A 15,582-nucleotide genomic window follows, 5' to 3' on the forward strand; every position below is an offset into this window, starting at 1 on the left:
GAAGTGCTAAATTGTCATTCAAGGTGTCTGCACTGGTTTCATTATCACTAGCTGTTTATGATAGTTCTATTTCACCACAACCTCACCAATACTTACTGTCTGTCTGTAAATAAAGTTTTATTGGAACAGTATCACTTTCATTCATTTACATATTATCTATGGCTATTTTTGTAGTACAATTAAAGAGTTGAATAGTTATGACACAGACTATGACTCAAAAGGCCCAAAATATTTACTAATTGGCCCTTCACAGAAAAAGTTTGCTGCGAGAGGTATTGTTGTAAAGTTGAAGTTAGTCATGTTATGTTTTGAATGTCTTGGTGAAATGTGCTAATTATAGGAGTTAGTCTAGTATTTCTTTGTATGACTTGCCTAAGTGGCCTCAACAGACCTATAGTCACTTAAAACAAAGTATACGTTTATGTCCAGTATCCCGGATATGCAATTATATCTGTTAGATAGAAATCCCATCATTAAAAAAAGAGAAGGCAATTTATTGTCATAATTTGTCATCAAAAGCATTATGACAAGTCATAAAAATACCAGAAAATGTAGATATAGTAACAAATTGATAAATACCAGTAAACATGATGCTATAGAACATGTAAAATATATATCTCAGAGTATTACAGCATAGCATAGGGAGGGTAAAATTGAGTGCGCAAATCAAGAATAGTGTGGGGAGGGAGTTTGGAGGGAAAAGACATGTTGGGTAGACTTTGAGGATAAGGCAGGTGCTAAATCTTAGAAGAATCTGCAATGCTTACTTTGTTCCCAGAAGTAGCTACAGCCAAGTCAACCCCTGGCTTGTTTTCCACTAAAGTAACCAATTACAGACTGGGGCAGCAACAGATATGGAAAGCTGGTATCAAAATCTTGTTTTTGATAAGTAAAAACGCCTGTGCATGAGGAATGCCGTCAATATGGGGATGGAGTGACTAGGAGGAGAAAGAGAAAGGTAAGTCAGTCATGCACAAAACTTAATTTTTTTGGCTCCTCAAGTTTTGTTTGGTCACCAAATGTGTGTAGACAAGTAACATTAATGTCTAAAAAAACATTAAGCAGCTACTAAGGAGACTTGGACTGAGAGGAGAAGAGGGGTTAAAGATCCTTGCCCAGAATTTGTTTTGGTCTTGTGTGGCCACACAATATGTATCTTAGCAACTGTATTTAATTATGAGGCACATTAATGCTGCTTTGTGTGATTACATAATGGTACTTGTTTTAAACGGGGCCAGTTTCATTGTAGAGGAGGTTTCCTGGAGGTTTTGTTCATCGAAGTGTCTCAGTGATAGAGTTCTCCTTTAAATATATTGAAAGAAATTACCAGCCTAGTATAGGGAGCAGGTCAATAAAGCGTATGGTACCTGGCTTCTCAGTTGTAAGTTTACTGGTAAAAAGATCTTTGAAACCAACCAAGGACTGAGAAACTGAATAACTTGACAAAGTATCTAAAATACAACTTGACTGAGCTCTCAAATGATTACTGGAGAAAAATAACCTGTATATACACTCTCAAAATGAAAAGTGGTTTGGGTAACTAACATAGGATGTTTTCTCCTTCCCCCACTTGTACTGCAGGATTAGTACTTATATAGAATATATTGAGGCCACATCAACAAATTATTTTCTATGGATTATAAACCAGGTCACAGAAATAGTCATATGCTTCCAAATGTGAGTCTTGGTTTGTTAAGTCCGAAGTGTAAGTGTAGATCAATAAAGGATTATAGAAAAGGAATTAACATCAGTATATAACTTCTATTAAAATTAAACATAGTGGGCCAATAGTAGATATGCTATTGTTATTGGAGTTAAAAATTTAACCAAAGCAGTGAAATAGTTCAAGTCAGAAATCTTTGAACAGTTTAAATTACAGAAAAAATGTTTTGTGAGCCAAGGTGAGGGAATACAGTCTGGTTTTGTTTCTTAGCAGAACCGGAAGTAGTAGTAGAATAAGCTAACAAAAGGATTTATGAAATCAGCAGAGTTTAATTGAGTGATGAAGCCATCTCAGATTTCGTGGGGCAAATTTTTCAAATGATGGTTCTGTACCAGTTGTATCTATTTCTTCCCTATCCACTGTCACCATTCTATTAAAACCTTTGTTGAAGAGTATTAATGTTGACTTTAGCATGAACTTAGATTTCTGATTCCCAGGCCTGTTTAAAAACAGTTTAGAAGATGTTTTCCCAGGTTTATTCTGTGGGCACATCTTGAGCATTTTGAATAATTTATGCTTATCAGCATGGTGACTGCTTAACTAAATTATCCAATTGTTAACAAATCCTAATAGTTCAGAATCTCCATACTGTTTGGAGAATGAAAAAATATAAAGGAAACCTAGTAATTCAATAGGGCCAATGCCATGAGAAGACCCCTTAAAGTCCTCTTTTTTCAAGATCTATGTATGTGGGGGAGGAGGTAGAGTTGTGAAAGGTGGGGAAGGAGAAGGGGGAGAGAGGGAAAGAAAAAGAATGTGTTCAGATACTACTTTTACTCATTAAATTGCTTAGCTGTATATTTGATTTAATCTTAGTTCAATTAATAGCACATTAATCAAGAAAGAATATTCAGTGTGTGACCAACTCAATGACTGAAATAGCCTGCTACTAAGAGTTCCTAAATATATGTAGTATGCATACTAAGCCTATTTGGGCCCAAAAGTATAAAAAAACAAAGCATGAATCACCGGGCAACAACTTTCGTTGCTGTTATTGTCCTCAGTTTCATGTTCTTTTACAGAAAATGTTTCACATGAAACGGTGTCTGACTATCTTCTTGGAGCAAGTAGAGCAAAGCATCTAGATGGTCTGCTCTACACTATCATGTTTAAACATACCACTGATGCCAGCAGTTCAGAGTCCCTCATATAATTTCTTAGATAAATTATAAATTTTGTCAGCTAGTAATTTTCTCATGACTTTTTTGGGTCACTTAACAAATGTTCTAATTTGTGTAATCTTTTCACACATATACCCGTCAAAACAGGCAATTGAAGTGGTTATGATAAGTGAAACATAGTGCTTTGGTTTTCATTTGAATACAGTATTGCCTTTTGAAGGGCAGATATGCTTATACTTAACTTATGACAGGAAGATATGCTCCCTTTAAGCTTTTTTACTTTTTCTTATGAAAAATTCAAACATATACACAAGTAGTTTAGTATAATGGAATGGAATCCCCATGTACGTACACATCACCTAGCTTCAATAAATGTCAATTCATCGTCATTTTTTAAACAAAATTTGAGTTTGTGAAATTGGAAAATAAATTACACCTAAGTATTTTATAGAATTTAAAGGTAATTTGAAAAGGCCTGGAGATCAGAATAATACAAATAATAACAAAATATTAATATGTTCATGGCAAGCCCTTTGTCAGTAGCATTGCGCTTTGTTAATTCTCACAAAATCCCATTTTATGGGAACCACATTATTATAATTTTCAAATAAAAAAATAATCTCAGACACAGGGAGGTAAAGTGACACGTCTCAGATATCCAACTATAAGTGAAAGAATTGGGATTTGATCCTAGGAAGCCTGGCTCCAAAAATCCATCTTCTTAATCACCATAAGAGAGATAAGATGTAGAAAATAAGTGTGATATTCAGTTGAAGGTAAATCAGAAATTAAAGCTGTAATTCATGAAATTGTAGTGTATGCTAATAGACAAATACTAATTTTATAGATTTTTTTTTCATTTCTGTGCAACAATTATATTTATTTACGTTTGAGGCAGAGTCTTGCTCTGTCACCCAAGCTGGAGTACAGTGGTGTGATCTCGGCTCACTGCAAACTCTGCCTCCCAGGTTCGAGCGATTTTGCTGCCTCAGGCTCCTGAGTAGCTGGGATTACAGCTGCATGCCACCACACCCGGCTAATTTTTGCGTTTTTAGTAGAGACGTGGTTTCACTATGTTGGTCAGGCTGTTCTCACTCCTGACCTCGCGATCTGTCCGCCTCGGCCAACCAAAGTGCTGGGATTCGAGGCGTGAGCCACCACACCGGGCGACAATTGTATTTTTAAATTTTTTCTTTTTATTTCCATCATTTTCAGAGGTGCAGGTGGTTTTTGGTTACCTGGATAAGTTCTTTAGTGGTGATTTTTGGGGATTTTGGTGTATCCATTACCTGAGCAACATATAGTGTACCCAATATGTAGTCTTTTATTCCTCATCCCCCTCCCAACCATTCCCCCACCAAGTCCCCAAAGTCCATTATATCATTCTTACGTCTTTGCGTCCTCATAGCTTAGCTCCCACTTATAAGTGAGAACATAAGATATTAATATTTTGTTTTTTATTCCTGAATTATTTCACTTAGAATAATGGCCTTCAGCTCCATCCAAGTTGCTGCAAAAGACGTTATTTTGTTCTTTTTTATGGATGAGTAGTATTCCATGGTGTAAATATACCATATTTTCTTTATCCACAGGTTGGTCACTGGGCACTTAGGTTGCTTCCATATTTTTGTCATTGTGAATTGTGTTGCTATGAATATGGATGTGTATGTGTCTTTTTCATATGACTTCTTTCCTCTGGGTATATACCCTGTAGTGGGATTGTGGAATCAAATGGTAATTCTACTTTTAAATCTTTGAGGAATCTCCATACTGTTTTCCATAGTGACTGTATGAATTTATATTCCCACTAGCAATCTAAAAAATGTTCCCTTTTCACCACATCCATGCCAAAATCTATTGTTTTTTACTCTTGGCCATTCTTGCAGGAGTAAGGTGGTATTTCATTGTGGTTTTAATTTGCATGTATCTGATAATTAGTGATGTTGAGTATTTCTTAATATTGTTGGCTATTGTATATCTTCTTTTGAAAATTGTCTATTCATGCCCTTTGCCCACTTTTTTGATGGAATTATTTGTTCTTTTCTTGCTGATTTGTTTGAGTACCTTGTAGACTCTGGTCAGATGCATAGTTTGCAAATGTTTTCTCCCACTCTGTGGGTCGTCTGCTCTACTGATTATTTCTTTCACTGTGCAGAAGCTTTTTAGTTTAATTAGGTCCCATCTATTTAATCTTGGTTTTGTTGCATTTGCTTATGGAGTCTTAGTCATGAATTCTTTGCCTAAGCCAATGCCTAGAAGAGTTCTTCTGATGTTATCCTATAGAGTTTTTATGGTTTCACATCTTAGATTTAAGTCTCTAATCCATCTTGAGTTGATTTTTGTATAAGGTGAGAAATGGGGATTCAGTTTCATTGTAATTTTATAGAAATTTTATTAACAGGATTTTTCAGGACTACATCTGTTTCACAAAGTAAAGGCATACTTTTAAATTTAAAGTGAACACAATTAAGATGGCAGAAACTCTCTGATATAAGTTTTATTTTGTAGTTTGCATTCTGTCACACCATATTATTGTAAATTAAGTTTTTTTTACTACAAGTAACAGAAAACTCAACTCAAGGTGTTTCTAATGTTGGATTTTTTTTATTATCCCCCATAACACACTAGTCAAATGGTGCTAGAGTTGGAAAATTCCAAGGCAGAATCATGTTATCAAGGACCCAGGTACTTTCTGTCTTTCTCTTTCACCATCTCTTGCATGTTGGCTTTTGCCTTTAAGCTTGTCCCCTAATGGTCGAATGGGGATTTTTGTTTGTTCAGTTCTGTTTTTTTGCTGTAGCTTCAGCTTATAACACCAACCCCAGATCTTTCTGAGGATAGCAGTTTTAGGCCTGTTATGCTAACTCTTTTCTCTGCAAGCAAGGAAGAGGAATTTTTCCTCACAAGTTTCTCTTATGTCAGAGCAATACCTTTCTCAGAATCAAAAGTACCTATAAAGTGAAGTCCCATTGTCAAGATTGGACTGCTTATCTACACTGTAGCTGGAAAAGAGGCTGGAAAAGCTAATGTCTCATATTTTTAGCTTCTAATAGAAGGTGGGTTTTAGCAGAAAAGAAAGAGAAAAGGGGTTAACTTAGAGAGAGTAGATTCACCCCTGGGTGTAGAAAACTCATTGTCTCTGGCAAAACATCTTTACATGTATCTTGGTAATGGCCTTACTATTTGAGCTTCTGCTTCCTGCATTTATTCACTCAACAAATATTTACTGAATGCTTTTCACTTAGAGATGCTTGAGTTGAAATCTGAAGGGTGAATAGTATTTAATTAGGCAAAGAAGGGAGGGAAGTGACTAAAGAGATTCCAGACAGAAGAAACAGTAGCATTAAACAACATGGCATATTCAAAGGACCATACATAAGCACAGATAACAAGAAGAGTGATGGAGAAAAAACAAAAACAAAAACCTAGGTTTGAAATATAGACAGATGTCAGACTCTGCAGGACTTTGTAGGCCGTAGTCATAGTAAAGGTTTTGGCCTCTAACCACAGAAGGGCTTTAAGTAAGGGATATTGTGATCAGTTTCACATTAACAATTTTTTTAACATTTTATTTGGAAGTAATTTAGACCCACAACAAGTTTCAAAATTAGCACAGGAACTTCCAGTGTACACGTTACTCATATTTCCCCAGTGATAATATCTGAAATAATCTTAGTAAAATTATTAAAACCAGGAAACTGACATTGATGCAATACTATTAACTGAACTACAGATACTTTCTGCATTTTATCAGTTATGAATTTCTGAAAGATTCCTCTAGCTACAGTATAAAGAATGTTTTGGAGGACTAGACTGGATACGTGGAGACCAGTGAAGAGGCTATGACAGTAGATAAGGTGAGATGTTGGTAGCTCAGACTAGGGTGTTGGTAGTGAAAATGCTAAATATTAGATTCAATAGATATTTAGGAGGTAAAATAAAGTGGACTAGGTGATTCATTGGATGGGATGTTGAAAGAGGGAAAGTCATTATTTCTAGGTTTTTGGCTTGGAGAACTAGATAGAAGGTGATGCTATTAACTGAAATAAGGACTAGGTTTGTGTGTATGGAAGGGCAGAGATGAGAAGCTCATCTTTGAATAGACAGGTAGAGCTGTTGAGTATGCAATTGAACATGAAACTTTGGCGCTCGAAAGAGAGCTACATAGTATTCTGTAGCATGGGATGTACAATGATGTGTTTATTTATTTTTTATTTTTAAATTCTTTGTAGAGTTGGAGTCTTGCTCTGTCACCCAGGCTGCAGTGTAGTGCCATGATAATAGCTCACTATAAAAGTTTGAATTCTTGGGCTCAAGCAATCTTCTGGCCTCTGCCTTCCAAGTAGCTAATTGGTAGGTGAATCTGTACCACCACACCCCCAAATTTTATTTTTTGTAGAGATAGGGTCTCACTATGTTGCCCAGGATGGCCTGAAACTTCTGGCCTCAATGGATCCTCCTGTCTCAGCCTCCCAAAGTGCTGGGATTGCAGGCATGAGCAACAGCTTGGCCTAAGATATACTTAATAACTATTTTCTGTTCTTAGAACTTTTTCCAAATGTTTCTTCTTACAAACTATGATACAACAAATATAATTGTAGCTAAATCTTTGTGTACATCCTTAATCATTCCTCAGGATAAATTCCCAGAAGTAAAGTTTAAAGGCCAAATAACATGTCTATTTTGAACAAAAGCTTGTCAGATGTTGAGATCAGTTCCTTTCTGTATGATTCTGTAAATCATTAAAAACATAACCTGAGTGGCACAAGGACTGAGGTGCAGGTGAAGCACAGACTGACACAGTCAGGGCTGAGGTACAAGCAAGGTGTAGACTACTGCCATCAGGGCTAAGGGGCAAGACCACTGGGGGTTGGGTGCAAGCAGCACATGCATTCCCCCCACACTGGCCTAGGCTGCCACCTCTGAAGGCAGCTGTGGCTCTGACAGTGGCAAAGCCACAGCATGGCCAGTACCACTCCCAACCTGAACATTTCATCATGGGCTTTGGGACCATGCCAGCCCCATCTACACACTATCAGGGGACTTGAGGACAAGCCCACCTGGCCCATCTTTGTGCCCTCCCCTATCCAGAACATACAATCCAGGGACCAGGGGATTGCCCAGCCCAGTACACCACTGTTAATATCTCAGAACTCCTCCAGGGGTCCTGAGGGAGGGCCTAGCCACCTTGCCACTACCACCACCTGCATAGCACCTTCCTTCCACCTGTGGGTCTGAGGACTGGCTCACCAGCTCATCACAGCCACCACCAACACTAGTGCATATTACTCTAGACCCAGAGGGTCTTTCTGCCACTGCCACTGATATCACCTAAGCCATGTTGGCTGTCCAGGAGCCTGAGAACCCACCCATCTGTCTGGTCCACTGCTACAACTACCAACTACCAACATCCAAGTAAGTCTCCTGGAGGCCCAAGAATTGGCCTACTAACACTGGATCCAGTGTATGCCACCCTGGGCCCCAGGAACAAAAATGCTCTGCTTAGTGCTGCCACCACTAGGAGCCAAAGACAGGCCCATGTAGAATCCTACTACTCAGCAAAACTTCACCACGGCTTCCACAAATAACTACACCCTAAGCCACTGAGGAAATTATAGATATCCCTGATGCTGTTTATAGCCAAAAAAATCATACAGAGACCACACAGCTGCACACAACCAGAATCAAAGCCAAAATGCCCTACTCAACCAATACCGTAGATATATCTTCAGGAAAATGTCCTCCCCTATGAATGCAAATTCAAAAAAATTGGAAAAAGTGACTATTATACCAGATGTGCAAATATCAAATAAAGAAACAGGAAACATGAAAAAGCAAGGGATTATGACATCTCCAAAGGAACACAATGATTCTCTAGCAACAGATACAGATCAAAAACAAATTAATGAAATCTCAGGAAAAGAATTCTAAATAATGATTTTAAAGAAGTGGAGTGAGATACAAGAGAATACTGAAAAACAATACACAGAAATTAGAAAAACAATTCAGAATGTGAATGAAGTTTTACCAGAGATAGATATCATAAAAAAAGAACCTACCAAATTCTGGAACTGAAGAATCATTTAATGCTATATAAAACATACTTGAAACTTCAACATTAAACAAGATCAAGCAGAAGAAAGAATCTCAGAACTTAGAAACAGGTCTTTTGAAATAACTCAGTCAGACAAAAATGAAAAAGAAAAAAGAGTAAACAAAGCTTTTTTAATATACAGGACACCATAAAGTGAACAAATACTTGAGTTATCTAGAAGGCAAGCAGATAATAAAAGTTTTAGAAAATGTATCTAGCAAAATAGATTTTATAAATAAAACTTCCTAAGACTAGCAAGATATTTAGACATCCAGGTACACAAGGCTCAGAGATCCCCAAACACATACATTGCAAAAAGGTTTTCTCCATGGTACGTTGCAAGAAAACATTCTAAAGTCAAAGACAAAAAAAAAATTAAAAACAGCAAGAGAAAAGCATCTAGTCACTTATAAGGAAATCCCCATCAGACTAACAGCAGATTTCTCAGCAGAAATTTTGCAGACCAGAGAGAATGGGATGATATGTCCAAAGTTCTGAAAGAAAAAAAACTGCCAATCAAAAACTGTACCCAGCAAAATTGCTGTTCATAAAAGAAGAGAGACAAGCAAAAGATGTGAGACTTTATCACTACTAGATCTGCCCTAAGAACATTCTCAAGGGCGTCCTAAACGTGGCAGTGAAAGGATGACATTTACCATCATAAAAACACAGATAGTTATAAGCCTCACTGTAAAGCAAACACACAAATGAGGCAGAGCAACAGCTCAAATGACACCACTACAGAAAACCACCAAACCATAATGAAAAACAGGAAGAGAAAAAGAAACAAAGGATATACAGAACAACAAGGAAAAAAAATGTGCCAGAAACAAAACCTCACATATTAATAATAACCTTGAATGTAAATGTGTTAAATTCTCCATGTTAAAGATATAGACTGGCTGAACGTAGTTTTAAAAAACATGACCTAACTATATGCTGTGTATAAGAAATGCACTTTACCTGTAAAGACACATATAGGCTGAAAGTAAAGACATGGAAGAACATACATATTTTACTAAAATGGGAACCAAAAGTGAGCAGGAGTAGCTATACTTATGACAGAAAAATTAGAGTTTAAGTCAAAAACAGTAAAAAAGAAAAAGACAAAGTCACTATATACAGGGATCAGTTCAGTAAGAAGATATAACTCAGCAAACTGACACAAGAGCAGAAAACCAAACACTGCATGTTCTCACTCATAAGTGGGTGTTGAACAATGAAAATGGAAACACATGGACACATGGAGGGAACATCACACACTGGGACCTGTTGGCAGGGGAAAGGGGGTGGCTAGGGGAGAGATAGCACGGGATGGGGGGATGGGGGATTGGGGAGGGATAGCATTCGAAGAAATACCTAATGTAGATGACAGAGAGGTGAATGCAGGAAACCACCATGGCACATGGTATATCTATGTAACAAACCTGCACAATGTGTGCATGTACCCCAGAACTTAAAGTATAATTTAAAAAAATAAAGCAGATACAAAAATTCAAAATCTATACACACCTAACGCTGGAGCTCCCAGATTCAAAAAGCAAATATTACTAGATCTAAACAGAGAGATAGGGCTAAATATAATAATTGTGGGGGAATCTCAATATTCTGCTCTTGGTATTAGACAGATTATCTAAATAGAAAGTCAACAAAGAAACATTGGATTTAAACTGAACTCTAGACCAAATGGATCTAACAGACATTTACAGAATATTGTATCTAACACCTACAGACTATACATTCTTCTCATTGGCACATGGAACATTCTCCAGGATAGACCATATGTTAGGCCACAAAACCAGTTTAAACAAATTTTTTAAAATTGGAATCACAGAAAGTATCTTCTCAGACCACAATAGAATAAAACTAGAAATCAATATCAAGAGAAACTTTGGAAACTATACACATACATGGAAATTAAACAACATGTTCCTGGATGACGACTGAGCCAATGAAGAAATTAAAATGGAAATCAAAACATTTCTTGAAGAAAATGAAAATGGAAACACAATATATCAAAACCTGTGGGATACAACAGAAGCAGAGCCAAGAGGGCAGTTTATGGCAGCATATGCCTACATCAAAAAAGTAGAAAGATTTCAAATAAGCAATCAAATGATGTACCTTACAGAACTAGAAAAGCAAGAACAAACCAACCCAAAATTAGCATGAGGAAAGAAATAAAGACCAGAGCATACCTACAGAAAACAGAGACAAAAAATACAAAGGATCAACAAATAAAAAGATGGAAAATAATCCTAAAATTTATATGAAATCACAAAAGACCCAGAATAGCCATAGCTAGCCTTAGCAAAAACAGCAAAATGAAGAATCACGTTACCTGACTTCAAATTATATCACAGACCTATAGTAACCAAAACAACATGGTACTGGCATTAAAACACACACATAGACCAAAAGAGCAGAATAGAGAACCCAGTAACAAATCTATACGGTAAATTCATTTTCAACAAAGGTGCCAAGAACATACATTGGGAAATGATAGTCTTCAATAAATGGCACTGGGCAAGCTGGATAAACATATACAGAATGAAACTAGACCCCAATCTCTCATCATATAAAAAATCAAAATGAATTAAAGATTTAAATCTAAGACCTCAAACCATGAAACTTCTAAAAGAAAACATTAGGGAAACTCTCCAGAACATTGGACTGGGCAAAGATTTTTTTTAGTAATATGCCAGAAGCACAGCCAACCAAAGCAAAAATGGACAAAAAGGATCACATCAAGTTTCAAAAGCTTCTGCACAGCAAAGGAAACAAGTGTAAATTAGTATAGCCATTGTCAGAAACGGTATGCAGATTTCTCAAAAAAAAACTAAAAATATAACTACCATACATCTAGCAATCCCACTACTGGCAATTTATCCAAAGGAAAAGAAATACAATATATCAAAGAGGTATGTGCATGGTTATGTTCATTGTAGAACTATTCACAATTACCAACATATGGAATCAACCTAAGTGTCCATCAGTGGATGAATGGAGAAAATGTGACATGTATATGCAATGGAATACTGTTGGGCCATAGAAAATAATGAAGTCATTCCCTTCGCAGCAACATGGATGGAACTGGAGTTCATTATGGTCATTAAAATAAACCAGACCAGAAAGACAAATACTGCACATTCTCACTCATATGTGGGAGCTACAAAAGTTGATCACATCAATATAGAGTGAAATAGATACCACAGACTGGGAACGGTGGAAGGGGGAAGTGGGAGACAGGATAGGGGGCATGAGAGATTGGTTAATGGGAATAAACATACAGTTAGCTAGGAGAAATCACTTCTAATGTTCAGTGGCAGAGTAGGGTTACTGTAGTAAACAACAATGTGTTGTATTTTTCAAAATAGCTACAAGAGAGGACTTGAAATGTACCCAACACATAGAAATGATTAATACATGGGTGATGGATGCCCTCAGTACTCTGACTTGATCTTTACACACTATGCATGTAATAAAATTTCATGTGTACCATATAAATATATACAAATATAATGTACCAAAAAATTTTTAAATAACCTGATGCCTCATTAGCCTAGGCATGGTAAAATCTTCCGTATTTTAAGAGAGGCTGGTGACTGATGAATAATGAAAAAGAGCTGAGAAAATTATACAAAAAAGTAGTATCTGAACTTCTATCAGCCACTGATATAGCATGCTATGATATTAACCATCATAATCCATTTGTAACCACATTTTAAAAATTTTAAATATTAGAGAATTTCTCTACCTTTTAGGATAGTAAATTTTGTTTCAATAGAATTCATTCTGTATTGAACTTTTATGGTTCCTTAAAGCAAAGCATACCTGAGAAGTTAGTGTTAAAGAGTCTCATAAAGTTTCACATTATCTGTGACCTCTGCACAGTTACACGAACCATGTTGTACCTGAGAATATTGTGGAAACTCTCTTTAATACTTGGGAGGTCATGCACCATTCCAAATTAGATTTAGGGAGTGCCTTGTTCAATCACATTTATGACATGTCCCTTGTTGGCCAGAGCACATCCTGACACCTAAGCATAATGAAGAACATTTCCTGGGTGCAGTACATACTTCAAAACATTTAATTTTAGTGTGTTGGAAAGAGCATCAAGGCAACACTTTTAAATTTTTAAGTAAAAGTATAGGAAAATGTATTTATGACTTTGGAGTAGGGAAACTTTTTTTTTTTGAGAGGCAGGGTCTTGCTGTATCGTTCTATCATTCTGTCACCCAGGCTGGAGTACAGTAGCATGCTCACAGCTCAGTGCAGCGTCAAACTCCTAGGCTTTAGTGATCCTCCTGCCTCAGCCTCCCTAATAGCTAGGAATACAGGCACATGCCACCATGCTGCCTTTTCTTTTTTTTTGTATAAACAGGGTCTCAATATGTTGTCTAAGCTGATCTCTAACTCCTGGGTTCAAGTGATCCTCCCATTTCAGTCTCCCAAAGTGCTGGAATTACAGGCATGAACCATTCACTGTGCCCAGCAGGGAAATGCTTAAGATAAACTGAGGATCACCCATAATATAAGAAGTTTATAAATTTGACACATTAAAATTTTAAATTTCTGTTCATCAAAAGACATCATTAAAATGTGGGGGAAAAAATCAAAAAACCAGGAGAAGATATTTATAACACATATAACTGATAAGGATTGTTACCAGGAATATATAAAGAACTTCTCCAACCATTTTTTATAAAAGACAACCATTATAAAAATGATTTGAACATTCGTGTGCATGTGTCCTTATAGTAGAACGATTTATAATCCTTTGGATATATACCCAGTAATGGGATTTCTGGGTCAAATGGAATTTCTGTTTCTAGGTCCTTGAGGAATCACCACACTGTCTAAGTTCACAATGGTTGAACTAATTTACACTCCCACCAACAGTGTAAAAGTGTTCCTATTTCTCCACATTCTCTTCAGCATCTGTTGTCTCCAGATTTTTTAATGATCACAGTTTACAATAGCAAAGACCTGGAACCAACCCATATGCCCATCGATGATAGACTGGACAGGGAAACTGTGGCACATATACACCATGGAATATTATGCAGCCATAAAAAACGATGAGTTCGTGTCCTTTGTAGGGACATGGATGAACCTGGAAACCATTATTCTCAGCAAACTGACACAAGAACAGAAAATCAAACACCGCGTGTTCTCACTCATAGGCGGGTGATGAACAATGAGAACACATGGACACGGAGGGGAGCACTACACACTGGGGTCTGTTGGGGTGAAATGGAGGAGGGACAGCAGTGGGTGGGGATTTGGGGAAAAATAGCATGGGGAGAAATGCCAGATATAGGTGAAGGGGAGGAAGGCAGCAAATCACTCTGCCACATGTGTACCTATGCAACAATCTTGCATGTTCTTCACATGTACCCCAAAACCTAAAATGCAATAAAAAAATTATTTGAATAGGCAGTTCATAGAAGAGGAAACATGAATGACAAATAAACATAAAAAGATTATCATTCTTACTAGTAATCTGTAAAATACAAGTTAGTACCACCAAGTTAACATTTCATGCCTATCAAATTTGCAAAAATCACTAAGTCTGACAGTTCCCATTTTGGGCTAGAATGTAGAACATGAGACATTTTCTACACTGCTGGTGGTAAATGTTAAAACTACTTCGGAGTACAATATGGCAATATCTATTAAAGTTGAAGATGTATATAACAAATGAATGACCTAGCACTTTTTCTCCTAGGTGAATTCCTGGAAAGACTCTCATGGTAAGTCAGGAGATATGCATATGAATCTATTTTTAAAGGCATATTGTTTATAATACCAATGAATTGGAAACAAATCTCCACAAGAAACGGAATAAAGAAATTATGGTATATTAAATATTTATACAACAAATACTATATAGTAGCGGAGAATGAATGGACTAGAGCTACATTAATAAATACAGATGAATATCACAAACAGTGCTGAAAAAAACAGGTATAGAAGAATATGTATATAATGGAACAGTTTAGATAAAGTTTTAAAGTATCCTCAACAATCCTATATATTTCTTGGAAATATATACTATACATATTATAAGTATGTATAGAAATATATAAAAATTATAAACAAATTCAAGATACCATTTAATTGTTGGGCGAGATAGGGCAAGGTGGTCAGGGAAGAGGTATACAATAAGAATTCAACTATACTCATAATGTTTTATTTTTTAAGTTGAGTAGTAGGAACAAAAGTATTTATTGTATTATTCTTTGTGCTTTTTATAACTTATAAACATTTTAAATGTTTTTTGAAGGTATTGGTTAGATTTAGAGTCAGGAGGAGACTCTAGCTTGCCACTAACCAACTGTATGTCCTTAGGCAAGTCACTTCTCCAGAGAAAATTGGAACAACTTTTATGACTCCAGAAGTTGGACTCATTTAAAATTGTGATCAAACTGTAATATATACTTGTCAATGGCTGTCTGGCAGTCTCTGCATAGTGTTTCTCAATTTCACCAAAATTTATTAAATTCAAACGAAAAATATGCATAAAGGCTACAAAACACTAAAGTAAAACTTACAATGTCAAAAATCTTGCCTTTAGTCTAACACATACCTGATCACATTGTGTGTAAATTGTTTTGAGTTCATTATTCTGTCCCTGG

General features: G+C 36.4%; 1 protein-coding gene across 6 annotated transcripts in view; it reads left to right on the forward strand.

Moving 5' to 3' along the window:
• EDA (ectodysplasin A) overlaps window positions 1–15,582 on the forward strand; it is a 440,412-nt gene that overhangs the window by 151,945 nt on the left and 272,885 nt on the right. The gene's annotated exons all lie outside the window — the stretch shown is intronic.

This window comes from Callithrix jacchus, chromosome X, assembly GCF_049354715.1.
Source record: "Callithrix jacchus isolate 240 chromosome X, calJac240_pri, whole genome shotgun sequence".
Taxonomy (NCBI): domain Eukaryota; kingdom Metazoa; phylum Chordata; class Mammalia; order Primates; family Cebidae; genus Callithrix; species Callithrix jacchus.